Source organism: Kogia breviceps, chromosome 7, assembly GCF_026419965.1.
Source record: "Kogia breviceps isolate mKogBre1 chromosome 7, mKogBre1 haplotype 1, whole genome shotgun sequence".
Lineage (NCBI taxonomy): Eukaryota > Metazoa > Chordata > Mammalia > Artiodactyla > Physeteridae > Kogia > Kogia breviceps.
This window is the reverse complement of record NC_081316.1, coordinates 45699773-45726922: the sequence shown is the minus strand read 5'-3', so window position 1 is coordinate 45726922 and position 27150 is coordinate 45699773. Positions and strand designations below refer to the sequence as shown.

The 27150-nt window shown below is 37.0% G+C and overlaps 1 long non-coding RNA gene across 1 annotated transcript in view; it reads left to right on the top strand.

Moving 5' to 3' along the window:
- The window catches only part of LOC136794575 (uncharacterized), a 227835-nt gene extending 201200 nt beyond the window's left edge, over nucleotides 1-26635 (top strand). Inside the window, exon 3 of the long non-coding RNA XR_010841562.1 lies at nucleotides 26568-26635. This is a non-coding gene — a long non-coding RNA (uncharacterized lncRNA). The remainder of the gene's footprint in view (nucleotides 1-26567) is intronic.
- The last annotated feature ends 515 nt before the right edge of the window (nucleotides 26636-27150 follow it).

Sequence of the window (27150 nt, the reverse complement as noted above, 5' to 3'; positions counted from 1 at the left end):
TTTGTTTTCTTATTTTTTTATTTTGGTTGATCTGTCCATTAGTGAATGTAGGATGTTAAAATTCCCTAATATTATTGTTTTACTGTTGATTTCCCCTTTTGTGGCTGTTAACATTTGCCTTATGTATTGAGGTGCTCCTATGTAGGGTGCATAAATATTTACAATTGTTATATTTTTTTCTTGGATTGATCCCTTGATTATTATACAGTGACCTTCTTTGTCTCTTGTCATAGTCTTTATTTTAAAGTCTTTTTTGTGATATGAGAATGCTACTACAGATTTCTTTTGATTTTCTTTTAAATAGAATGTATTTTTCCATCCCCTCACTTTCAGTCTGTATGTGTCCCTAGGTCTGAAGTGGGTTTATTGTAGACAGCATATATATGGGCCTTGTTTTGTATCCATTCAGCCAATCTTTGTCTTTTGGTTGGTGCATTTAATCCATTTACTTTTCAGGTAATTATTGATATATATCTTCCTTTTACCATTTTCTTAATTGTTTTGGGTTTGTTATTGTAGGTATTTTCCTTGTCTTGCATTTCCTGCCTAGAGAAGTTCTCTTAGCATTTGTTGTAAAGCTGGTTTGTTGGTGCTGAATTCTCTTAGCTTTTGCTTGTCTATAAAGCTTTTAATTTTTCCATCAAATCTGAATGAGATCCTTCCTGTGTAGCATAATCTTGGCTGTACGTTTTCCCCTTTCATCATGTTAAATATATCCTGCTACTCCCTTCTGGCTTGCAGAGTTTTTGCTGAAAGCTCAGATGTTAACCTTATGGGGATTCCCTTGTATGTTATTTCCTCTTTTCCCTTGTTGCTTTCAATATTTTTTCTTTGTATTTAATTTTTGATAGTTTGATTAATATTTGTCTTGGCATGTTTCTCCTTGGATTTATCCTGTATGTGGCTCCCTTCACTTCCTGGACTTGATTGACTATTTCTTTTCCCATATTAGGGAAGTTTTCAACTATAATCTCTTCAAATATTTTCTCAGTCCATTGTATTTTCTCTTCTTCTTCTGGTACCACTATAATTTGAACGTTGGTGCATTTACTATTGTCACGGAAGTCTCTGAGACTGTTCTCAATTCTTTTCATTCTTTCTTTCTTGATTCTGCCCTGTGGTAGTTATTTCCACTATTTTATCTTCCAGGTTACTCCTCCATTCTTCTGCCTCAGATATTCTGCTATTGATTCCTTCTAGAGAATTTAAAATTTCATTTATTGTGTTGTTCATCATTGTTTGTTTGCTCTTTAGTTCTTCTAGGTCCTTGTTAATCCTTTCTTATATTTTCTCCTTTCTATTTCCAAGATTTTGGATCATCCTTATTATCATTACTCTGATTTCTTTTTCAGGTAGACTACCTATTTCCTCTTCATTTGTGTGGTCTGTTTTGTTTTTACCTTGCCCCTTCGTGAGCTTTGTATTTCTCTTTCTCCTCATTTTGCTTAACTTACTGTTTTTGGAGTCTCTTTTTTGCAGGCTGCAGGTTTGTAGTTCCAGTTGTTTTGGGGGTCTGCCCCCACTAAGTAAGTTTGGTTCAGTGGCTTGTGGAGACTTCCTGGTGGAGGGGACTGGTGCCTGTGTTCTGGGGGATGAGGCTGGATCTTGTCTCTCTGGTGGGCAGGACAACGTCCAGTGGTGTGTTTTGGTGTGTCTGTGAAGTTAGTGTGACTTTAGGCAGCTTCTCTTAATGGGTGGGATTGTGTTCCTGTCATACTTGTTGCTTGGCATGGGGTTTCCAGCACTGGAGCTTGTTGGTCTTTGAGTAGAGCTGGTTCTTAGTGTTGAGACGGACATCTCTGGGAGACCTATTGCTGACTGATATTACATGGGGTCGGGAGGTCTGTGGTGGTCCAATGTCCTGAATTCAGCTCTCCCACCTCAGAGTCTTAGGCCTGACACTTGGCTGGATCACCAAGACCCTGTCAGCCACACAGTCATTTAGATGGGGAGTTTCTTGCCTTTTTTGAAGTCTGATGTCTTCTGCCAGCATTCACTAGGTTTTCTGTAGGAGTTGTTTCTCATGTAGATGTGTTTTTGTGTGTGTGTGTGGTATGTGGGCCTCTCACAGTTGTGGCCTCTCCCATTGCGGAGCATAGGCTCTGGACGCACAGGCTCTGGATGCACAGGCTCAGTGGCCATGGCTCACAGGTCCAGCTGCTCCGCGGCCTGTGGGATCTTCCTGGACCGGGGCATGAACCCGTGTCCCCTGCATCGGCAGGTGGATTCTCAACCACTGCGCCACCAGGGAAGCCCCATAGATGTATTTTTAATGTATTTGTGAGGAGGCAGATGATGTCCATGTCTTACTCCTCTGTCATCTTGAAGGTCATTCCCATGGTGCTTGATACAGTAATAGAATTTGCAAGTGTTAACTTTTCTTCCATCAGTATGATTATTTCCAGATACATGAATGAGAGTGTGTCTAAAATTCAGTTAGGTCTGAAAGGTTATGTTTCTATGTTTCACATATTTAGAGGCAAAGAATCGCAACTGAGCGTGATAGATATTTTTGAAAGAGAAAATGTTTTCTGTCATTCCAATTCTTATGCACATAGTAGATCCAGTTTACAGAGTAAAACTATCATAACATAATCAAAATGTAAATCATCAATACAACTGTAAATTATGAAAAATAAAAGAAAAAAGAGCTATCAAGAAAGGAATGAAAACAAGTGAAAGGAAAATGCTCTCATTTTATACTCATTTTGTTGGGAGCTGGTAGTTAGACCTCCTAAAATGCACTGGTTATTGTTCTTTACCAGCATAATATGTTTCTTTTATCATTGACATATTTATAAAAATTACTATCATTGTAATTATTTGCCTTTCCCCTCCATTAAGCTAAATTTTTTTAACAAAAATATCCTATTTGTTAATTAAGATGAATTCCAGAAACGTCCATTGTATAAGGTATACAATAATGTATAAGGCAGTGTGTTAAAAGCTGAAGATAAAAAAGATAAATTTCAAACGTTTCCTGGAAAGTTTATCAGCTTCAAAGTTTGCAGTAAGTTACTTGTAGGTGCTGACACCTGAGTGGAATCTTAAAGTTTGAATAGAAGTTATCCAAGATAGAGAGAACAGTAAAAACAATGGTATGAAGGCATGAATTGTATTGGATATACAAAAAAAAAAAATCATTCAGCATATTACTATGTAAAATGTACATAGTACATAAAATGAAGGTACTGAGCATAAGTGATGAAGATGAGCAGAGACCACATTTGAAAGTCCTTTTTCACTATAGAAGATGCTTGGAACACACATAAAGAACAATCAACATCTATTGGAGCATTTCATGTAAGAGGGTGACATGCTTAAAAATTTTGTTTAAGATGCTCTACCAGTCATGGAATTCTGGAAAGCTGTTTTAATAAATGTCCCCAAGTCTTCATGGCTTTGGCTGGAAGAACTAGGGATCAGACCTAAATATTCACTGAGGAGCCCTGACTAACAGGGCTGTACAATCTTTTTGGTTGACAATCCCAGGGAATATAGATTGGAAATGCATACATGGACTTTTCATCACCTTCACCTGGAAAGACCACTTCCCTACATAAACCATTGCATGATCCTACTCAACTGTAAGATGTCTGAAAAGGCTGGAATTTTTCTATGTGCAGCAGGGAAGAAGAACTTAAAAGGTTTTTGAGCAGTAGTAATTTCTATCACTATTGCACTGCTGTAGAGGCAGTCAGGAGGATAGGTTTGAGTAGTACAGTACTGAAAACAGAAAGTATCTAAATTATCTGGGCAAAATATTATGAATACATTGCCAGATTAGTAGAGATATAGGTGGGGTGAAGGGGATGATATAATAAATAGTTGGGAATTAAAATAATCAGAATTGATGACTAATTTATTGAAGTGTGATTTGAAGCAAGAATAGAGAGAATTTAAGACTACTCTGAGATTTCTGACATGTGTAATTGGGTAAATGTTAGTATGATTAGTCAGACTGGAAATAGAATACTGGAGAAACATGAAGTTTCATTGGTGGGATGAGAAAAATAAGATTTACTTTTGAATTTGTTGATTTAAAGAACTTCTTGTTCTGTGGAAAAAGAAGTACAGAAATACAAAGGAAGAGCAAAAGTGTAAAGCTGAGTATAAGACTGCTCAAAAGGAAAGTGTGATATGAAAAGAAGAGTGGGCCAGCGGTCAGACCTTGAGGGAATTCCCAGAGTTGGCAGAAGAAGAAAGCACAAAGTAGAAGTGAATGAGTGATTAGAAATGTGGTAGAAGAGTCGAATGAGAGATGAATCAAAGAAGCTGTAGTGGAAAGGTTGCAAAAGTGAATGTTCAACTTTGTCTTATATATGAAGGCCTTTGTACCATAAACAAAATAATGACCAACTAGAATAGGATTTAAATGTAAAGAATCAAACCTTAAAACTCTAGGAAAATCTATGAGAATAATTTTCTGATTTGGAGGTAAGAAAGACTGTCATAAACCCTAAAATATAAGGAAAAAAATGAAAAAGTTAGACTGTGTTGTCTTCTATGTAAGGTAAAAATTGAGAGGTGCTTGTTTGATTTGGTAGTATGCTTACAGGGTCTTTTTTTCCATAGAAGTTTCAGTGATTTCAGCAGAAACTAGAAGAGGGCACAGAGTCAGGGAAGAATGAATTTTTTGAAGAGGTAGACATGAGTATATTTATAGAACAAGAGGAAAGGGTCAACAAGGAGATTTCAGGATGGACATATTTTGAAAGACAATTTTTGACATATTTTGAAAGACAATTTAACTATTATAACTATTTCAAAGTTGGGAGGAATATATTTTTTAAAGGGTAATTTCATGTGTTCAGTAGAGTCTTCAGAGATGTTTAGGTCTTTTAGGAATCACCTACAGCCTGCTCTCAAGTTTATAAACAAGGATGATGATTTAGGCCAGAGGCACATAGAGATAGTATTTTGGTTTGTGTTCCTCCCAAAGCAGATCTCAAGCAAGGATTTGAGTGGAAGTAGTTTATTTGTGAGATAACCCTAGGTATCATTAATAGGGAAGTGAAAAAGTGTAAAAGGGAGAGAAGGAACCAGAAAAGAGGTGGATTATCAAGCCAACGAATGTGGTGGGCAATTAGGGCTAGAACTGGAGAGTTCTAGGGGTTGTGTAGAAAGAAGGCCTAAAGTTATCCCAGTAAAGGAGTTGGGAAGCTGGGGTCTTTATCCACCAAATCCCTGTCCATCACTTGCTGAGGACCCTTCCAGGGCTTTAACTGTTTGGTACGCTGTGTGTGCTCTGTATGCAGGCTGAGGGTGAACCTGCAGTCAGAAACAAAGATCTCAGGCAGAATCTTCGGTGTCAGCACTACTGTGTAGAGGTGAATCCACGGAGAGTAGACATGAGACACTGACAGAATTTGCTACAGGTGGGTGAACCAGGAAAGGCCCCCAGAAGTGCAGTAAAGGACAAATGCACCATTATATGGTTTTAAGCACATTCCTTCACCCTTCTGGATTGATCTACAAAGTGGGTGGTGTCTTAGTCTGCTGGGGCTACTGTGACAAAATACCACAGACATAGTGGTTTAGACAACAGGTGCTATTGTCTCACAGTTCTGGAGACAATAAGCCCATGATCAAGGTGTCCACAGGGTTGGCTCCCTGTGAGGCCTCTCTGTTGCTTGCTGATAGCTTCCCTCTTGCTGCCACTTTACATGGTTGTCTCTCTGTGCATGTATACCTCTCCTGTCTCTGTGTCCAAATTTCCTCTTTTTATAAGAGTGCCAGTCAGGCTGGATTAAGGCACACCTTGATGACCTTATTTGAACTTAATCCCATTCTTTAAAGGCCCTATCTGAAAATATAGTCACATTTTGAAGTAATAGGGATTAGGGATTTGCATAGGAATTTTGGGAGTGACACAATTCAGCCTATAAGATGTGGCTTAGCTTGACAGTCTCTAAAGTAAGTATATTCTAATAACTTTTTTTTTTTTGCTTTTAAGCTCCTTTGCTTCTTTTTCATAGCCCTATAGCAAGCTTCTGAAAATTTTGATCTTTAGCCCTCTTCTTCAAAATGCTGTTTTCTTCTGAATGTGATTTAATATTTTTTTTTCTACTCTGCAGTTAACTTTTAAATATACAGACCCATTTGATCTTGTCAGTAAGAGATCTATACCACTACCTTGGCATATTCATCAAGTGCACACACTACTGTCAAAGGCAAGCTTTCACCATTCTGTCTCTAACTTTCCTTCCTGTATACCATTAGCTGCCTTGGAGGGGCAGTGCTGTCTAATGGTTCAGACGAGAAACTGCCAGTCAGGAGATTTGGAATTTTCAACTATACCTGAAAGCCTGAAGTGAATCACTTAACCTCTCTGTATCTCAGTAACCACATTTAGAAAATGAAGGTACATAGTATCTTATCTGAGAAGGGAATGATAAGGACAAATCAAAAGATACTGTTTAAAAAGTTTGAGCAGTTAAATATTGTAGTAAGGGAAGTGGTGCTATTATATAATGACTTTTTAGTTAATGTCCTGATGATTTTTAACTGCAAAAAGACTCAGCCTTCAAACTTGGACTATATCCTCCTGAAAAGTGTCTTTAGTGTGGTGTCTCTAGTGTAGTGTCTCTAGATACCTGGGAAAGAGCAAGAAGGAATACTTAAAGTAGTCAGAAAATATCGAGGTGGACCTAGTATAATCTGCAGATTGAGTAGATATGCTTTCCTTTTACATTCACTCATTTTCACATATACTTTTTCAAATATATGAAGATACTGTTGAGCCAAATTAAAAAAAGTTACTACATTAATAATAATTTAGTTATTATCCATGGTTCTATTAGTGTCCAAGAAAACCACAACTATTAGGGTCCACTCAAATTTTGTTGATATTAAAAAAGGGCACTTGTACATGAAAATCATAGTTGTAAAATAGAATTTTTTGCTTTGGAAATTAGTTAATACCACATGAAATATCTTTTGTTTTGTTTAGCAAATCTTCTAATTGAAATTGGGCTGTAATAATGATTATTCACCAAAGGTTTCATGACCACAATTATCTAGCAACAAGTTCAAATTCTTATTACTTCTCACATTCGGCTGGGGGAGCATTTCCCAACTAGAGATTACTCTACCCTGCTTCCAGGGATTCTGATTAATAACTGTAGCAGCCTGAGTGATTCTGTTGTGTACCTAGGTCAGGTAACCATTGTGTAGGCTGCTTACTTATCAATTAATCAATAAGCATTCACTTTCTTTTGAAAACATATGGCTTACAAAAAAGACTTTCTTCTTGTTCTAAGGAAGCTTATACTTTCCTTAGTGAAATAAAATAACTCTGTCTTAACCTGCCCATTATTTTAAACAAAGATTTATTTAGTACCTTGTAATGATAAAGCATTGTTATGTGCTATAGCAAAGAAAGAGTTATCTGACTCATGCTTTGGAATCAATGAGCCACAGGCATGTTCCAAATCATTTAATCAAGTCAGAGTTGAAGGTTATGAAGAACAAATGCTGAATATGCTTGACAATTCGTAGACCTAATCAGCTTTATCCTTTTCCAAGAGCACAGGCTGCTATTTCTACATATTCTTGGGAAGACAGAAGAAAGGATGTCCTGCAATCAACCAACTCAGGCTGAATATGAATAACTTGAGCTAGGTTGAGGGTAAAAATCATGGTATTTGACTTACAAAGGAGCAGTAGAGCAGGGCCACTATTCTTGATAAAAAGAAGTTGCTTGATCATGGTTATTTTCTGTGTTTGGATATTTACGGGGTTAGAGCCAAATATGCTGCTGTTTAACTAATGTTTTCCACGGTAATCTTTAGATGAAAACTGTTCCGGATTTTTTTTTTACAGGATATACTTTGGAATGACAATCTGGTTTGAAGGGTGTGTTTATCTTAAAGCTACTCTCAAGAACTGTGATGAGCTTGAGAATGTATCCTACTTGCAATTTTACAAGTTAGCTATTACAGTTTCATGGATTCTGAAAGAAGCAACAAGAGACCTGGTGTAAGACAAGTTTTTTTACCCACTGTACAGCAAGTTTCATGAGATACATGTTTTTAAGATTTCCTTTTGTCCCCCAACCCCATGGAGGTGATAGGAAAAGAGCCACAAAAATGCCGCATATGTAGTGTGTTCCATTACACCTGAGGAACCTCAATTTTAGTGAGCTCAGATATTTTATAACAAACTGCAAGCAAACCTGCATTTTCTTCTTAAGTGAGATATTATCTTTATTATACTGGGAAGTAAACAAACCTACTCTTTGCTCAAGAGGCACACACTGTCTCTATCTTCCAAGATGGTTCACTACACAAAAGTCCTTGGAAAGATAGTTTGGAGCAAAGATTGTCAGTGCCTCTGCTCTCAAGAAGTATAGAAACAAGAGACCCATGGAGAACTATCTTCCAACATCTGTATTTTCTATAAAGCATAATATTTTCAGTTAGTCTATATTTGTTTTAAGATGATCTTGAGGAACTAATGGTATGGGTAGGAGAAAAATACCGCTTGGCAGTGACAATAACTAAATACATTTACACTGTTTCAGTAATTTTGCTAATTGAGTTATATATACAATAGAATTTAAGTGTTCTAAACAGGTTAGATTCTGTCTAACCTTTTCTAAGTCATCTTTGATAGGTTGAAATCCAGCCTTTGCTTAAATGCCTGTAAGACAGAAGCTCCTTATTTTATACCTTGAATTTTTGAGGGTTTATTTTGAAGGGGCATTGTGCTGGAGACACATGTATGGAAAAAAAGAGGCCTTTCTGTCAAGAAAATTTCCCTTTAATAGAGGAAAAATAGTACACATACTTTCTTGTTGAAATCGTAAATAAGGGTACCCAGTTCAGTCCCATATTTTAGGAAAGGCTTGTTTGGGGGAGGCAAATTTTTAACTAATTGTTGAAGGATACACATTATCAAGGCAAGGAGTAGGGAGAATAGTCTAGGAAGAGGGGAACAATGTGAGCAGAGAAATGCACAGGAAAAGAGTGAGGTAAATTCAGGGATTATCAAGCCGTTCTGAATTGCTGACAAATAGGATGTATGTGAGTGAGTGAATGGTGGGAGATAATGCAGAGTAGGCAGGCATCAGAATATATAGACATTTGGGTGTTAAGCTAAGCAGTTTCAAAAATCTATGGTTAGGCTTTTTAGAAGGTTGGTAATGAAACCAAATCTGAATTTTTTTATTTTTATTTTTATTTTTATTTTTTTTTGCGGTATGCGGGCCTCTCACTGTTGTGGCCTCTCCCGTTGCGGAGCACAGGCTCCGGACGCGCAGGCCTAGCGGCCATGGCTCACGGGCTTAGTTGCTCCGCAGCATGTGGGATCTTCCCGGACCAGGGCACGAACCCGTGTCTCCTGCATCGGCAGGCAGATTCTCAACCACTGCGCCACCAGGGAAGCCCCCAAATCTGAATTTTAGAATGTTTTTTCTGATAGCCTTAAGGAGAATTGATTAGGGGGGTGCTAAAGTTTAGATCAGAAGAGTAGAAGTAGAAAAGAAAAAGAAATTTAGGATGCTGTTATAGTAATCAAGATCTAAGTTAAGGGTGTGTCAATGGGAATGAGGGGAAAGATGGATTAAAGTGATATTTATTGAGTAGCATCAATAGGAATTGGTGACTGATTCAATGTTGGGAGTTAGAAAGAAAGTCTAGGATGACTTCATTGTAACAGGGCAACTGTTCAATAGAACATTTTTGGGAGCTGAACAGGTTTGTGTGGGGAGGTGGAGCAGTGATGGTGATAATTTTGGACATGCTGAGTTTGTGTTGGGTGGAATTTAAATAAGGTCACTGCAGAGAAGAGAAACAGAGGGTCAAGAATGGAATCCTGGATAACATCAACATTTAAGAGACAGCTGCAGTTGTTAAAAATTCTGTATTATCATAAGTTAGAAAATTGGTATGTTACAACTATCATTTCTTCTAAAAATGAAAAGTAAAACAAATAATAAGACTTTGAAAACAGCAGAAGCATAATGTCTTCTATTCACTTAAAATAATGACATCCTTGAGGATTTGTCATTATATGTAGACAGTATTATCAAAATGTGCTGTCTCCAACTTTGCCAAAGCTGGATAAAGACTTGAAACTTTTCGAAAAGGAAAGATTGGATGAATTGTTTTTATAGGGAAAATTATTAGAAAAGTATTTACTTTTATGTAATGGTGTGTTAAAAAATAGTAGACTTTAAAAAACTGTAAAATAGAGTCATTTGCTAAAAGGATATATGAGAAGTATTTATTTTGTGCCACTTATGAAAAAATAGGTTCATTTCAAACTACAGATAAATGTTTCACCTTCAAGGGAATCTACTTTGATACTCATTACCATAGTAGTTTTTTTTATTCATAGACATTACTTTAAGTGGTTTTTATTATTCTGGTAAAATTGATTTAGTATATAAAAAAGCATCAGCTTAATAGAGCTATTCATCTGGAAGGGTTAGCATTCTATTAGATTTCATTGTGCTCTGTAGTACATTCTTTTAACTATATTATTTTAACCAGGTTTTCAATTAAATGATTTAAGCAAACAATAAGGATAATTCCTGGATTTCCAGTGAGAGTTATTGGCCTTTTCAGTGATTCCTAGTGTCGATGATATTTCTTGGTTAATAAATTTATGATAAGATGTCCTGAATCATTATCAAGCAATGGAATTTAAAAATATCTATCACTTCTGTTGTTTCCTAGTCCTGTAAGCAAGTTAGAAATAAAATTGAGGATAATCAGTACTGGTAGGGGTGTGGGAAACTTAACCCTCTCACTCATGGTTTATAGGAATGTACAATTTTTTTGGAGGATGATTAGACTACATGTATCAAAAGATCAAATAAGTACTTTGCCTTTAACCCATAAATTGTACTTCCAGGAAATAACTCTAATAGAATTGTTGGAAAATTACAGTTTATATATAAAATTGTTCATTGTACATACTTTTTGAAAATTGGAAACAAAATTGTGAGGGATGTTTAAGTAATTCTCTTTTTTTGCTTTTTTCTATGTTAACAATTTATTAAATTCTTTACATCTTATACTTACAATAATCCTATTGTACCATATGTGCAAAGTAAATTCTGGGTGTACTTAAAGCTTAATTATGAACATAATATAAAAATATTAGAAAAGACATGTGAAGGACTCTATTAATTCATCTCAGGCAAATTTCTTTAAAAAATACTCAAAAACAGAAATAATAAAGAAAAAGTGACAAGAAACATACAGATGCCCAGCAAGTACATTAAAAGATGCTCAACATCACTAATCAGGGAAATGCATATCAAAACCAAAATGAGATATCACCTCACATGTTAGAATGGTTATTATCAGAAAATCAATAGCTAACAAGTATTGGTAAGAATAATGAGAATTTGGAAACCTTGTACTCTTGATGGAAATGTTAAAATGGTACAGTCATTATGGAAAACAGTATGGAGGTTCCTCAAAAAATTAAAAATAGAACTACTATATGATCTACTTTTGAGTATTTATCCAGAAGAATTGAAATCCAGATCTCAGTGAACTACCATGTTCATTGCAGCATTATTCACAATAGTCAAAAAACAACCTAGTGCCCATCAACAGAACAGACAAAGGAAACATGGTAAATATATGCCATGGGATATTCTTTAGCCTTAAAAAAATGAAATACTGCCATGTGATAACATGGATGAACCTGGAGGACATTATGCTAAGTGAAATATACCACACACAGAAAGACAAGTGCAATATGACTCCACTTTGAGGAGGTATCTAAAGTAGCCAAACATACAGACACAGAGGTGGAATGGTGCTCACCTGGGGCTGCGGGGAGAAGACATGCGGAATTACTGTTCAACAGGTATGGAGTTTCTGTTATGAAGGTGAATGAATTTTAGAGATTTGCTGTACAACACTTTACCTATAGTTGACAATACTATATCGCACACTTAAAAATGTGTCAAGAGGGTAGATCTCATGCTAAGTGTTCTAACTACAACAACAGTAATAAAATTGGTAGATAAACAATGGGGGGTAAAGGAAGCTGACTCCTTGTTTCATCTCTGAGTAGTAGGGGGAGAGTTCTTTAATGAGGAAGGCATTTGGGGAAACCGGTGGGGTGAAGGTGTATCAGGCAGTATTTTCACTCAGCAAAATGTCCAAAGCTATTAAAAAGTATATTTTGTTTACATATTCAGCATTACACATTTTTTATATGACAAGAAAAAACGAAAAAAAAAAAAGCTCTCGGAAGATCCTTTCTGTAGTTTGCAAACTGTCTTTGTGCCCTTGCCCATTTATCCCTGTGATGCAATCATTCTTTTTATAATTGATTGCAGGAATTCTTTTCATATTAAAAAGTACTTGTATAGCACAGGGAACTGTATTCAATATTTGTAATAACAATGGTTTTATCAGGTTGTAATCCCATCATGAATTAAGGAAGATCTGTACTTTTCTTTTTTGAATTTCCTGTGAAATGTTCTTGATTCCTGGAGATAGAAGTACATTCTGAGCCTGGCAGGACTCAGGGGAAAGCTAACCTTTCCACTTGATGCAGACACAAAGAATTGCAGTTTCTGAAAAGAATTGCAGTCTAGGGCTCCTAAGTAATTCTTAATATATACATAGTGGACTAGAATGCAACTTTTCAAAAATGATAAGGATTATGCCTATTGACAAGGTGTCATATTATATATTTTACTGGAAAAAAACATTTCAAATAATCTGAATAGATGGGACCCAATTCATTCTAATTTGAGTCTGTTGTTTCAAAGTACAGAAATCCAATAGAAAACTTGTAATTTAATTATTATGTAGAAGGTACATTCTTAATGCACAGCAAAGTATCTTCAGTTTCCCACCTGTATATCTCACCACTCTCAATATCCTCCAGCTGAATGGTACCTGGTCACCAGTCCTGGGCGGTGACTGGTTTCTCAACTCCTTTTGTCCTTAGACTTATATTAGAGGCTTCTTGGAAGCAAATCTCTGTTCTGTTCTTCCAACTTTGCTCTGCCTACTAATTTCTCTGTTTCTGTGTCATAAAAGTCTAGAAAAGACTGGGTAAGTTTAGTGTCTATGATAACAAAAATAAACTTCTATCAGTTTTGGTGGAGCAGGGGGGTCGTGAGTGAGCTATGAACACTCCAAAGGTAAGAAATTTAGTATAGTCTTATTTAATTTAAAAACCATGTATATATAAAAACATAATATGTATAGTCTGGAAGGATATATATCATAATATTAAAAGTTATTACATAGTAGGATTTCAATTAATCTCTATTTTTATATGCTTTTTATAAGTTCTGAATGGTCTACAATAAGCAGATGTTGCTGTTATAATTAAAGGATACAATAATGCTTCAAAATGGTTTACTACAAATAGATGAAAGATTGTTTATTCTGAAATTGCTCTGATGTTACCTTTATTCAATGCTGAGCACAAAAGTTAGGTCAGCAGATCTGCACTAGCCTTCACTACTAGAAATTGTAACCTTGAGCTCAAACATTTGACAATTTCAGTATAAAAAATTTTATTTAGTGTATCCTTCCTACTAAAATTTTTTAACACAGGAAAAACCCACAAACTTCAATTTTTACCTCAAAAATTGATTTTGTAAAATTAAATTCATTTTATTAGAGAAAGGGACAGCAGTGATGATTCTCAGGAAAAAGACTAGGCAAAATGAAATCCTTAACCTGCCCTGTTTCCTACAAAACAAAGGTGACTCCTCCTGATTCCTATTTTAAAATAATACAAAATGTGACAGTTTTCTTCTCTTACACAGATGATAGAAATTTTTGTTGATTTGACTCATTTGAACTGCAAATTTTTTGTCTGAAACATACTTATGACATCAAAGGAAGTCTGGTTAATTAGGATTTTTTATAAAGGGACTTATCCACTTGTGTATCTTTTGCAGAATAATAGTAGAAAATTTACGTTTCATTTGAAGACGTGAATAGTGACAAACGCTATCTGATAATTATTAGTGTCTGGGACTTAACTGTTTCAAGTTTAGGAGATTCAGCAAAGGTTCAAGTGGAGGATATCTTTCATCTCCCTTAGTTGAGGGGCCATGTGATCAGGAGCCAAGGAAATGTCCCATTGGTCTTGACATTTACACATTTTCTCAGACACAGGAAACATATTGAGTCAGTTCATGGCTTTTTTTTTTTTTTTTTTAACATCTTTATTGGAGTATAATTGCTTTACGATGGTGTGTTAGTTTCTGCTTTATAACAAAGTGAATCACTTATACATATACATATGTTCCCATATCTCTTCCCTCTTGCATCTCCCTCTCTCCCACCCTCCCTATCCCACCCTTCTAGGTGGTCAAAAACCACCGAGCTGATCTCCCTGTGCTATGCGTCTGCTTCCCACTAGCTATCTATTTTATGTTTGGTAGTGTATATACATCCATGCCACTCTCTCACTTTGTCACAGCTTACCCTTCCCCCTCCCCATATCCTCAAGTCCATTCTCTGGTAGGTCTGTATCTTTATTCCAGTCTTACCCCTAGGTCTTTCATGACTTTTTTTTTTTTTTTAATAGATTCCATATATATGTTTTAGCATACGGTATTTGTTTTTCTCTGTATGTCAGACTCTAGGTCCATCCACCTCACTACAAATAACTCAATTTTGATTCTTTTTATGGCTGAGTAATATTCCATTGTATATATGTGCCACATCTTCTTTATCCATTCAACTGCTGATGGACACTTAGGTTGCTTTGATGTCCTGGCTATTATAAATAGAGCTGCAATGAACATTTTGGTACATGACTCTTTGAATTGTGGTTTTCTCAGGTTATATGCCCAGTACTGGGATTGCTGGGTTGTATGGTAATTCTATTTTTAGTTTTTTAAGGAACCTCCATACTGTTCTCCATAGTGGCTGTATCAATTTACATTCCCATGAAAAGAGCAAGAGTGTTCCCTTTTCTCCACACCTTCTCCAGCATTTATTGTTTCTAGATTTTTTGATCATGGCCATTCTGACCGGTGTGAGATGATATCTCATTGTAGTTTTGATTTGCATTACTCTAATGATTAATGATGTCAAGAATTCTTTCATGTGTTTGATGGCAATCTGTATATCTGCTTTGGAGAAATGTCTATTTAGTTATTCTGCCCATTTTTGGATTGCGTTGTTTGTTTTTTTGTTATTGAACTGCATGAGTTGCTTGAAAATTTTGGAGATTAATCCTTTGTCAGTTGCTTCATTTGCATATATTTTCTCCCATTCTGAGGGTGGTCTTTTGGTCTTGTTTATGGTTTCCTTTGTTGTGCAATAGCTTTTAAGTTTCATTAGGTCCCATTTGTTTATTTTTGTTTTTATTTCCATTTCTCTAGGAGGTGGGTCAAAAAGGATCTTGCTGGGATTTATGTCATAGACTGTTCTACCTATGTTTTCCTCTAAGAGTTTTGTACTGTCTGGACTTACGTTTAGGTCTTTAATCCATTTTGAGCTTATTTTTGTGTATGGTGTTAAGGAGTGTTGTAATTTCATATTTTTACATGTATCTGTCCAATTTTCCCAGCACTACTTATTGAAGAGGCTGTCTTTTCTCCACTGTATATTCTTGCTTCCTTTATCAAAGATAAGGTGACCATATATGCGTGGGTTTATCTCTGGGCTTTCTATCCTGTTCCATTGATCTATATTTCTATGTTTTTGCCAGTAGCATACTGTCTTGATTACTATAGCTTTGTAGTATAGTCTGAAGTCAGGGAGCCTGATTCCTCCACCTCCATATTTTGTTCTCAAGATTGTTTTGGCTGTTCGGGGTCTTTTGTGTTTCCATACAAATTGTGAAATTTTTTGTTCTAGTTCTGTGAAAAATGCCAGTGGTAGTTTGACAGGGATTGCATTGAATCTGTAGACTGCTTTGGGTAGTATAGTCGTTTTCAAAATGTTCCTTCTTCCCATCCAATAACATGGTATATCTCTCCATCTGTATGTATCATCTTTAATTTCTTTCATCAGTGTCTTATAGTTTTCTGCATACAGGTCTTTTGTCCCTTAGGTAGGTTAATTCCTAGATATTTTATTCTTTTTGTTGCAATGTTAAATGGGAGTGTTTTCTTAATTTCAATTTCAGACTTTTCATCATTAGTGTATAGGAATGCCAGAGATTTCTGTGTATTAATTTTGTATCCTGCTACTTTACCAAATTCATTGATTGGCTCTAGCGGTTTTCTGGTAGCATCTTTAGGATTCTCAATGTATAGTATCATGTCATGTGCAAACAGTGACAGTTTTACTTTTTCTTTTCCCATTTGGATTCCTTTTATTTCTTTTTATTCTCTGATTGCTGTGGCTAAAACTTCCAAAACTGTGTTGTATAAGAGTGGTGAGAGTTGGCAAACTTGTCTTGTTCCTGGCCTTATTGGAAATGGTTTCAGTTTTACACCATTGAGGACTATATTGGCTGTGGGATTGTCATAAACGACCTTTATAGGTTGAAGAAATTTCCTTCTATGCCTACTTTCTACAGGGTTTTTATCATGAATGGGTGTTGAATTTTGTTGAAAGCTTTCTCTGCATCTATTGAGATGATCATATGGTTTTTCTCTTTCAATTTGTTAATATGGTGTATCATGTTGATTGATTTGCATATATTGAAGAATCCTTGTATTACTGGAATAAAGCCCACTTGTTCATAGTGTATGATCCTTTTAATGTGCTGTTGGATTCTCTTTGCTAATATTTTGTTGAGGACTTTTGTATCTATATTCATCAGTGATATTGGTCTGTAGTTTTCTTTCTTTGTGACATCTTTGTCTGGTTTTGGTATCAGGGTGATGGTGGCCTCATAGAATGGGTTTGGGGGTGTTCCTTCCTCTGCTCTATTTTGGAACAGTTTGAGAAGGATATGTGTTAGCTCTTCTCTAAATGTTTGTTAGAATTCGCCTGTGAAGCCATCTGGTCCTGGGCTTTTGTTTCTTGGAAGATTTTTAATCACAGTTTCAATTTTAGTATTTGTGATTGGTCTGTTCATATTTTCTATTTCATCCTGGTCCAATCTCGGCAGGTTGTGCATTTCTAAGAAATTGTCCATTTCTTCCAGGTTGTCCATTTTATTGGCATAGAGTTGCTTGTAGTAATCTCTCATGATCCTTTGTATTTCTGCAGTATCATTTGTTACTTCTCCTTTTTCATTTCTAATTCTATTGATTTGAGTCCTCTTCCTTTTATTCTTGATGAGTCTGGCTAATGGTTTATCAATTTTGTGTATCTTCTCAAAGAACCAGCTTTACATTTTATTGATTTTGCTATCAATTCATTCATTTCTTTTTCATTTATTTCTGAACTGATCTTTATGATTTATTTCCTTCTGCTAACTTTGGGTTTTTTTTTTTTTCCTCTAATTGCTTTAGGTGTGTGGTTAGGTTGTTTATTTGAGATGTTTCCTGTTTCTTAAGGTAGAATTGTATTGCTATAAACTTCCCTCTTAGAACTGCTTTTGCTGTATCCCATAGGTTTTGAGTTGTCGTGTTTCACTCTCATTTGTTTTTAGGTATTTTTTTATTTCCTCTTTGATTTCTTCAGAGATCTCTTGGTTATTAAGTAGTATATTGTTTAGACTCCATGTGTTTTTATTTTTTACAGATCTTTTCCTGTAATTGATATCTAGTCTCATAGCTTTGTTCTCAGAAAAGATACCTGATACAATTTCAATTTTCTTAAATTTACCAAGGCTTGATTTGTGACCCAATATATGATCTATCCTGGAGAATGTTCCATGAGCACTTGAGAAAAATTGCATTCTGTTGTCTTTGGAATGAATGTCCTATAAATATCAATTAAGTCCATCTTGTTTAATGTATCATTTAAAGCTTGTGTTTCCTTATTTATTTTCATTCTGGATGCTCTGTCCATTAGTGAAAGTGGGGTGTTAAAGTCCCGTACTATGATTGTGTTACTGTCGATTTCCCCTTTTATGGCTGTTAGCATTTGCCTTATGTATTGAGGTGCTCTTATGTTGGGGCCTAAATATTTTCAATAATTATATGTTCTTCTTGGATCGATCCCTTGATCATTATGTAGTGTCCTTCTTTGTCTCTTGTAATAGTCTTTATTTTAAAGTCAGTTTTGTCTGATATGAGAATTGCTACTCCAGCTTTCTTTTGATTTCCATTTGCATGGAATATCTTTTTCCATCCCCTCACTTTCAGTCTGTATGTGCCCCTAGGTCTGAAGTGGGTCTCTTGTAGACAGCATATATATGGGTCTTGTTTTTGTATCCATTCAGCCAGTCTGTATCTTTTGGTGGGAGTATTTAATCCATTTACATTTAAGGTAGTTATCAATATGTTTGTTCCTATTCCCATTTTCTTAATTATTTTTGGTTTGTTATTGTAGGTCTTTTCCTTCACTTGTGTTACTTGCCTAGAGAAGTTCCTTTAGCATTTGTTGTAAAGCTGGTTTGGTGGTGCTGAGCTCTCTCAGCTTTTGCTTGTCTGTAAAGGTTTTAATTTCTCCATCAAATCTGAATGAGCTCCTTGCTGGGTAGAGAAATCTGGGTTGTAGGTTTTTCTCCTTCATCTCTTTAAATATGTCCTGCCACTCCGCTCTGGCTTGCCGAATTTCTGCTGACAGATCAGCTGTGAACCTTATGGGGATTCCCTTTTGTGTTATTTGTTGTTTTTCCCTTGCTTTTGATATGTTTTCTTTGCAACTAAGTTTTGATAGTTTCATTAATATGTGTCTTGGTGTGTTTCTCCTTGGATTTTTCCTGTATAGGACTCTCTATTCTTCCTGGACTTTATTAACTATTTCCTTTCCCATATTAAGGAAGTTTTCAGCTCTAATATCTTCAAATATTTTCTCAGTCCCTTTCTTTTTGCCTTCTTCTTCTGCAACCCCTGTAATTCAAATGGTGTTGCATTTAATGTTGTCCCAGAGGTCTCTGAGACTGTCCTCAGTTCTTTTCATTCTTTTTTCTTTATTCTGCTCTGCAGTAGTTATTTCCATTATTTAATCTTCCAGGTCACTTATCCGTTCTTCTGTATCTGTTAGTCTGCTATTGATCCCACCTAGAGTATTTTTAATTTCATTTATTGTGTGGTTCATCATTGCTTGTTTCCTCTTTAGTTCTTCTAGGTCCTTGTTAAATGTTTCTTGTGTTTTCTCCGTTCTATTCCCAAGATTTTGGATCATCTTTACTATCATTATTCTGAATTCTTTTTCAGGTAGACTGCCTATTTCCTCTCCATTTGTTATGTCTGGTGGGTTTTTACCTTGCTCCTTCATCTGCTGTGTGTTTTTCTGTCTTCTTATTTTGTTTATCTTACTGTGTTTGGGACCTCCTTTTTGTAGGCTGCAGGTTCGTAGTTCCTGTTGTTTTTGGTGTCTGTCCTCAGTGGCTAAGGTTGGTTCAGTGGGTTGAGTATGTTTCCTGGCTGAGGGGACTAGTGCCTGTGTTTTGGTGGATAAGCCTGGATCCTGTCTTTCTGGTGGGCAGGTCTACATCTGGTTGTGTGTTTTGGGGTGTCTGTAACCTTATTATGATTTTAGGCAGCCTCTCTGCTAATGGATGGGGCTGTAGTCCTGTCTTGCTAGTTGTTTGGCATAGGGTGTCCAGCACTGCCGCTTGTTTGTCATTGAGTGGAGCTGGATCTTGGTGTTGAGATGGAGATCTCTGGCAGATTTTCTCTGTGTGATATTACATGGAGATGGAAGGTCTCTTGTGGAACAGCGTCCTGAAGTTGTCTCTCTGACCTCAGAGGCACAGCACTGACTCCTGGCTGGCGCACCAAGAGCCTTTCATCCACATGGCTCAGAATAAAAGGGAGAAAAATAGAAAGAAAGAATGAAAGAGGATAAAATAAAATAAAATCAAATAAAGTAAGATAAAATAAAATAATTAAAATAATAAAAAACAATTATTATGGAAAAAATTTTAAAAAGAAAAAAAGAATGGATGGACAGAATCTTACGACAAATGGTGAAAGCAAAGCTATACAGACAAAATCTCACACAGAAGCATATACATACATACTCACAAAAGAGAGGAAAAGGGGAAAAAATAATATATCTTGCTCTCAAAGTCCACCTCCTCAATTTGGAATGATTCGTTGTCTATTCAGGTATTCCACAGATGCAGAGTACATCAAGTTGATTGTGGCGATTTAATCCGCTGCTCCTGAGGCTGCTGGGAGAAATTTCCCTTTCTCTTCTTTGTTTGCACAACTCTCTGGGTTCAGCTTTGGTTTTTGGCTCCGCCTCTGCATGTAGGTCACTGGAGGGCGTCTATTCTTCACTCAGACAGGACGGGGTTAAGGAGCAGCTTATTTGGGGACTCTGGCTCACTCAGGCCAGGGGGAGGGTGGGGTGCAGATGCGGAGTGAGACTGCAGCAGCAGAGGCCAGCATGACGTTGCACCAGCTTGAGGAGCATCATGTGTTCTCCCAGGGAAGTTGTCCCTGGATTGCAGGACCCTGGCAGTAGTGTGCTGCACAGGCTCCCGGGAGGGGAGGTGTGGATAGTGACCTGTGCTCGCACACAGGCTTCTTGGTGGCGGCAGCAGCAGCTTTAGCAACTGATGCCCGTCTCTGGGGTCTGTTCTGATAGCCACGGCCCACGACCATTTCTGGGTCTCCTTTAAGCAGCGCCCTTAATCCCCTCTCCTTGCTTACCAGGTAACAAAGAGGGAAGAAAAAGTCTCTTGCCTCTTTGGCAGGTCCGGACTTTTTCCCGGACTCCTGCCTGGCTAGCTGTGGCGCACTAACCCCTTCAGGCTGTGTTCATGTCACCAACCCCAGTCCTCTCCCTGCGATCCGACCAAGCCCGAGCCTCAGCTACCAGCCCCCACCCGCCCCAGCGGGTGAGCAAACAAGCCTCTCGGGCTGGTGAGTGCTGGCCGGCACTGATCCTCTGTGCGGGAATCTCTCTGCCTTGCCCTCCAACACCCCTGTTGCTGCGCTCTCCTACATGGCTCTGAAGCTCCCCCCGCCACCTCTGCCACCCGCAGTCTCCGCCCGCAAAGGGGCTTCTAGTGTGTGGAAGCCTTTCCTCCTTCACAGCTCCCTCTCACTGGTGAGGTCCCATCCCTATTCTTTAGTCTCTGTTTTTTCTTTTTAGTTTTGCCCTACCCACGTTCGTGGGGAGTTTCTTGCCTTTGGGGAGGTCTGAGGTCTTCTGTCAGTGTTTAGTTGGTGTTCTATAGGAGCAGTTCCATGTGTAGATGTATTTCTGATGTATCTGTAGGGAGGAAGGTGATCTCTGAATCTTACTCTTCCGCCAACTTCTCCTGTTCCCTCCAGTTAATGGATTTTTATTAAAAATTGCATGAAGTTCACAGTAAGCCATGATCTCTCCTCATGTTGACTGACTACAGTTTGAAATTTAAGCTCATTCCTTGTGATGAAAGCAATACTGTTTCCGAAATACATAAATGTAGTTATTTTTTCCATTTCTTTGTTCCTGATCTTCCTCTTTTCAGCCAGAGGTGTATATTTAACATGGTGGCTGATTGGGATCATATTAGCAAGGATGCTAAATAAAGTCAATGTAGTTCTCAACATCCAGAGTAGTATTTTGAATCCTCAAGATCATAGTCATGAAAATCAGGTGACTTGGGGAGAAAAGAGGATTATGTAAATTCATTTAGCTTTGATGGGTATATCACGAACTATAAGTGTGAGACTCCATTATAAAAATCAACAATAACCTAGGGGTGGAGAAAACTGAAAATACACATTAGGAACTTCTTCCTCATAAGACTGGGTGAGAATGGGACTTCCTTGGTGGTCCAGTGGTTAGGATTCCATGCTTCCACTACAGGGGGGTAGCAGATTTGGGCCCTAGTTGGGGAACTAAGATCCCACATTCCACATGTCGCACAACGCAGCCAGAAAAAAAAAAAAAAAAAAAAAAAGAGTGGGTGAGAAGCCCTCTTAGTTTAGTCCTAGAGGATTGTGGGAAGAAGGGCAGTGAGTGTGGTGGGGATATCAGGAGTTAATGGCTCTGCTTTTAATGGCTCTGCTTTCTCCACCTCAGGATGAAAGCTAAGGACACGTTCCTGGGCACAGTCTGGGAGAGACTTCAGGTTTCCAGGAGAGAATCAGCAGGATATATCTTCCAACTGGTGCAAGAATGAGAACACAGCACCAGGGATTGGAACTAGTTAGATAGTTTAGGATAGTGAGTTCCAAGCAGAGCTTTGTTTCTTCTCTGTAGCTCTGTGGGTAATGCTAAACTCAGATGTTTCCTTGGGACTTTGAAAGGTCATTCAGGAGAGCTGAGAGAATCGACTGTTCATATTGCATAGGGTAGGATAAAGGGTACAATGTGTTGCAGACTCCTCAACTTGAGGTGGTGACTGCCAGAAGTACGGCCTTAAAAGGACAGCTCTGGGACCAAAACAGACCAGGCATTCTGTTGCTAAGACTGTCACAGGTTCAGAAAACACAGCATTACACCCCTGCATTTTGTGACACAGAGTACCTTACAGTCCCAGATTCTATCTTATACCATTTTGGAGAAGGGAAGGAGAGAGGGAAGCAAGCTAAAAGATTAATAATTTACCCAAACTGACAGAACAGAGGAGATTATTTAAACTGAATATATGAAATGATATTTTTCAGCAAATTTAAAGTTTAGTTCTCCCTCTGTGTCCACCCTATTCCATGTGTGTAAGGCTCAGGAGGAAGATTAAATCAGTTAGTGGGAAACAGAGATGCTGCACTTTCATCAAATATCACAGTGTAGTGTGTTAAAATTTTCAGACCCCTACATTTGTTTAATATATGGTTGTTTGGTGTAGAGGGTGTGTCTTACTTATTAGAAGAGGGGAAATAGTTAAGATATCTATGGATCCCTCAAAGTATGGGGGCAGGGTCTAGATTCTATATTGTAAAAACCCTCCAACACCTCAACCAAGAGGTGCATCTAAAGAATAGCCTAGAAATTTTAGGGTTCTATCATTGATATATACCTAAGTTCTATATTTGATCCACTATTGCTAGTGTATAAATTAAGGCCCATGGAAAGCTGAGGACAGTGATTTGAACTAATTGACAGGTGATCTTAGTTCTGAGTTCCTGTATGGCCAATGACTGGCTGTATTGAACAAGTAGCTTAATTTATCTGAGGATATTTGCTCTTTTATATAATGGTTCCAAAAAGGATGTTGGTGTGTCTGGATTAGATGATATCTGAGATCCCTTTTAACATTCTATCATTCTCTGACTAGGCTTTGCTCTTTGAAAAGCATTTGAAACCCTTCAGAGCTATCCCTTATATTTTCCCTTAAGGGTACATTATGCCAGTTTAAACAATTCAGAGAGCAAGAGAAGAGTCAACAAAAGGAAAACAATGTAATGAAGAGTTAAGAGTGTGGACTGTGGTGTCTGGCCACCTAGGTTCAGATCATAGTTCCATCACTTAAAACTCTGTGACCTTATTCAATTTCCTTAAGCCTCAGTATCTTCATATGTAAATTGAAGGTAATAAAACCCCCATTTTCTCCTCATTCTCCTTTTCCTATCCCTTGAGTTATCAATGAAATCTTTCACTCAAGAATGCAACCGGGGGGCTTCCCTGGTGGTGCAGTGGTTGAGAGTCTGCCTGCTGATGCAGGGGACACGGGTTCATGTCCCGGTCCAGGAAGACCTCACATGCCGCAGAGAGGCTGGGCCCATGAGCCATGGCCGCTGAGCCTGCGTGTCCGGAGCCTGTGCTCCACAACGGGAGAGGCCACAACAGTGAGAGGTCTGCGTACCACAAAAAAAAAAAAAAAAAAAGAATGCAACCGGTATTTATTGAACAGCTACTATGTGGCAAACATTCTTCCAGATACTCAACTTTCCTATTGGAAACCTGGGGGAGAAAATTTTGGAAAAGAAAAATACTGGCAGGGTCATGCCCAAGTTTTTGAAGACAGATGGTAACCTGCAATGAGGAGGAAAGACTTCCTTTTCCTCTTGATGATGATGATGATTTTAGTTATTCATTCTTTACATCTAAAGGTATAGCTTTGGGCTCTTTTTGTTGTTATATTCAGGTGCTCATTCTAAACATTAAGCGGACATATAAGGCTATGTCAGGGCATCTGTTCTCTACCCTATAGTGACATTCATGTGGAAGACTCATTAGGATGAGTTTGATCTGGGAAATCTGCAATTCCCTGCACTCCAACTGCATAACCATCTTTTCTTCTGAGAAAAAAGTAAACATACCCATGTATGAAATGACACTTCCATTAAAATAGAAATAACATTTTATCTTACATAAAATATTTAAAAAGTAAATTATTTACAAATTATTTATGAAATACATTCTTACAACCAAATCAGAATCTCTGAAAGTGGTGCTCGGCAAACCATATTCTTAATAGGCACTTAACAGCTTACCTCAGTTGATTTTTATGGATGCTTGGGTTTGTAAAGAGTTTGTCTTTCGTAGAAATACTTGCCAATTAGCTTCAGTCAATATTCCACCAAGAAACAAGCATGAAAACATAGGTCAGAAGAGGATAAAAATTCTAATTAGGTTTTTAATAATGCTGAATCCTCTAATTGTAGTGAGAAAAGATAATAAACAGTAAATTTGGGTCAAGGCTAAAACTTAACATTTTGTTTCTGTTAATGATCAGTGGTTTACTGATTGTTCCTTTCTTTCTCATTTCAAACTGTTCTGGGACTCTAATTTCTGTACAGCTAAATAAATCTTGACTTTCATAGCAGATGTTTTATTGTTATTATCATTATATGTGATCACTTTAATAGCTCTCTCGTTGTATTTATTTTACAATGGATAGCTGGCTTCACTGTTTCTTGGGTTGAAGTAACATTACTTTCATTGGAAATGTGTTCTAAAAAATGGTTATTCTGATTAGTCTTACTTAAGAAAAAATCTATTAAAAAATATTTAAGGGGCAAAGGAACAGGGATATGTTTCTTAGGAGATGAATAAGATATGGTCTTTACCATCTGGAAATTTAATAAAATTAAAGAATCTAGTCTTCATCAAATATCATTCAATTTCCTGACATTTGATGGTCACCAATTCTGACTTCCTTCACAATACTATCTGCTAATGAAAACATCAGTGAGAGCATTTATGAGGCAATTTATATTCTGATGAATGAATCTGGTATATGAAATTCCCATATGTCTTACTTCTGTTGAATGAATACCAGAGCAGGACAAATTCCTAAAGAGAGAATGAACTGTACATTGCTTCCTAAGCAGTAATAAAGATATTGCTTCATCTTTTGTAGTACAAATCTGAAGTAGCAGGAAATATTTTATCACCATTTGTAAAAAAAAAGGAATCAATTACCTTTGCAAAATCATTGTGGATGTTTTAAAACATGCTTTTAGTAATTAGTGTAGTTTGAACTGATGTTAAGATTCTTTTCAGAGCTAAGAATGAACATTTTTCCTCATAGAAAAGAACACATACAGTTTGGTAATGAAAAATTATTTCCTTACTTTAAGTACTTCTCCTCTTGAGAGCATCTAGCTGCCTAGATTTTGAAGCCTTTGCTGTATGTACTTGTTCATATAGTAGTTATTGGTCATCATGGATGCAGCCCTGACCATCACAAGGAACAATGAAGTATGAAAACTTGGTAGGAAGATAGCTCCTATCACACATAATCTCTTCTCTGGGGTCCTTCCTTATGCTTTTGGACAGGCTTCCCTTTGTCTTTTGGTGGGTTGCAGGGGCAAAGAAAATAATACATGCAGAGCAAGTAGTAGTAGTGGGACAAATCCTATAAGGAAAGTGTTAAAAAAAAGTGTCTGGAAGTTCAAAAAAAGGAGAGAGGAAGACAGTTAGTTTTCATAGTCTTTTATTAGAATCTTTCCAATTTGGCAACCTGACTGCTTTGTGTTTGGAAACATTCAAAACAAAATGTTCCCAAGCCATATTTAGTTAAGGGTACTATCAACAGACTAATCAAAGTGAATTTGCAGCTATGCCCAAACATATGTCTATGTCTATATAAGTATCTTTAGGTGTCTGTTACTATTAACACATATTAAAATAAACTGACATATGTAGTAAATAATGCATACTAAGTTCTGAGTTACTTTCATTTAGCTATTTATATTTATAGTCTTGAGCTAAAACTCCTTCTGATTTCAGTAGAGGTGTTCATCCTAATAAAACTAGTCAGTTTTTGCTCTCAGTATCTTCGTGCTCAGTGTGGACAGAACAAATAGCATCTAGAGGATAATACCTGGACAAGACTTTTCCTGTTCAGTTATAGACAGGATGGATTCTAAACGTCCTAATTTCTAGTGACATCCTCAATTATATTGCCAATTCAATTCAAGTAAGCATATTGCCCAAGTACTTAACAAGTTTTCTAACTTTGAGGAATTTCCAGAAACATTTTAAATGAAATGCCTTTAAAACTATCTTCTCTAAATCATGCTCTTCACCTCTGCCGGAGCTCTTGATACTTGTTCAGGATGGTATCATTTTTCTATTGTCATTTCTAGATCCTTTGTTACTTGACCTTTGTGTAATAGTCTGTACAATAGTAATAGATTGTGACTGTGTTTCTAAATTTATAGATGTGTATTTATATTTCTACTGGTTCTGTCTATCCCTTCCCCGTCTACCAACCAGATCAACCACAAAGATGCTGATGGGCAGAAATAAAGTTTTCTACTTTGATTTCCAATGCCATGGAGAACCTTAAACATGGTAAGAATTCAGTCAAAGCCAATGTTAACCAGGTATTGAGGCCTTGTCTTTGACATAACATACTATACAAGTTGGAAATTGTAAAATTTATTGCTATTGTCATTTTAGTAAATAGCTTGTTACTAGTGATGCTGAAAGGCATCACGACATGTTTACCATTTCATAAGGGATTAAAATCCTGAGAATGATTTTGGCAGTGAGATGGCAGAGAATATGAATTGGCTTCACCAAAAATAATGTTTACTGAACAAATATCTTTGGTGAATTAATTGAACAAATTGAGTAGTTGCTATAAAAAGAGTAGTTGCTAACTCTGGTTGCTGGTTGTTTTTATTGAATTCACTGGCAGACTAATCAATTTCATTAAAGTGTCCACATTTCCTGTATTTGAATATACCATAGGCCATACCATAGGTAACATGGTAACATTGAGATGTCCTCTTGATTATAGGTAGAAAACAATTGTAATGGAAAATACAATAGCTTTATTTAGCACCGATTCCTT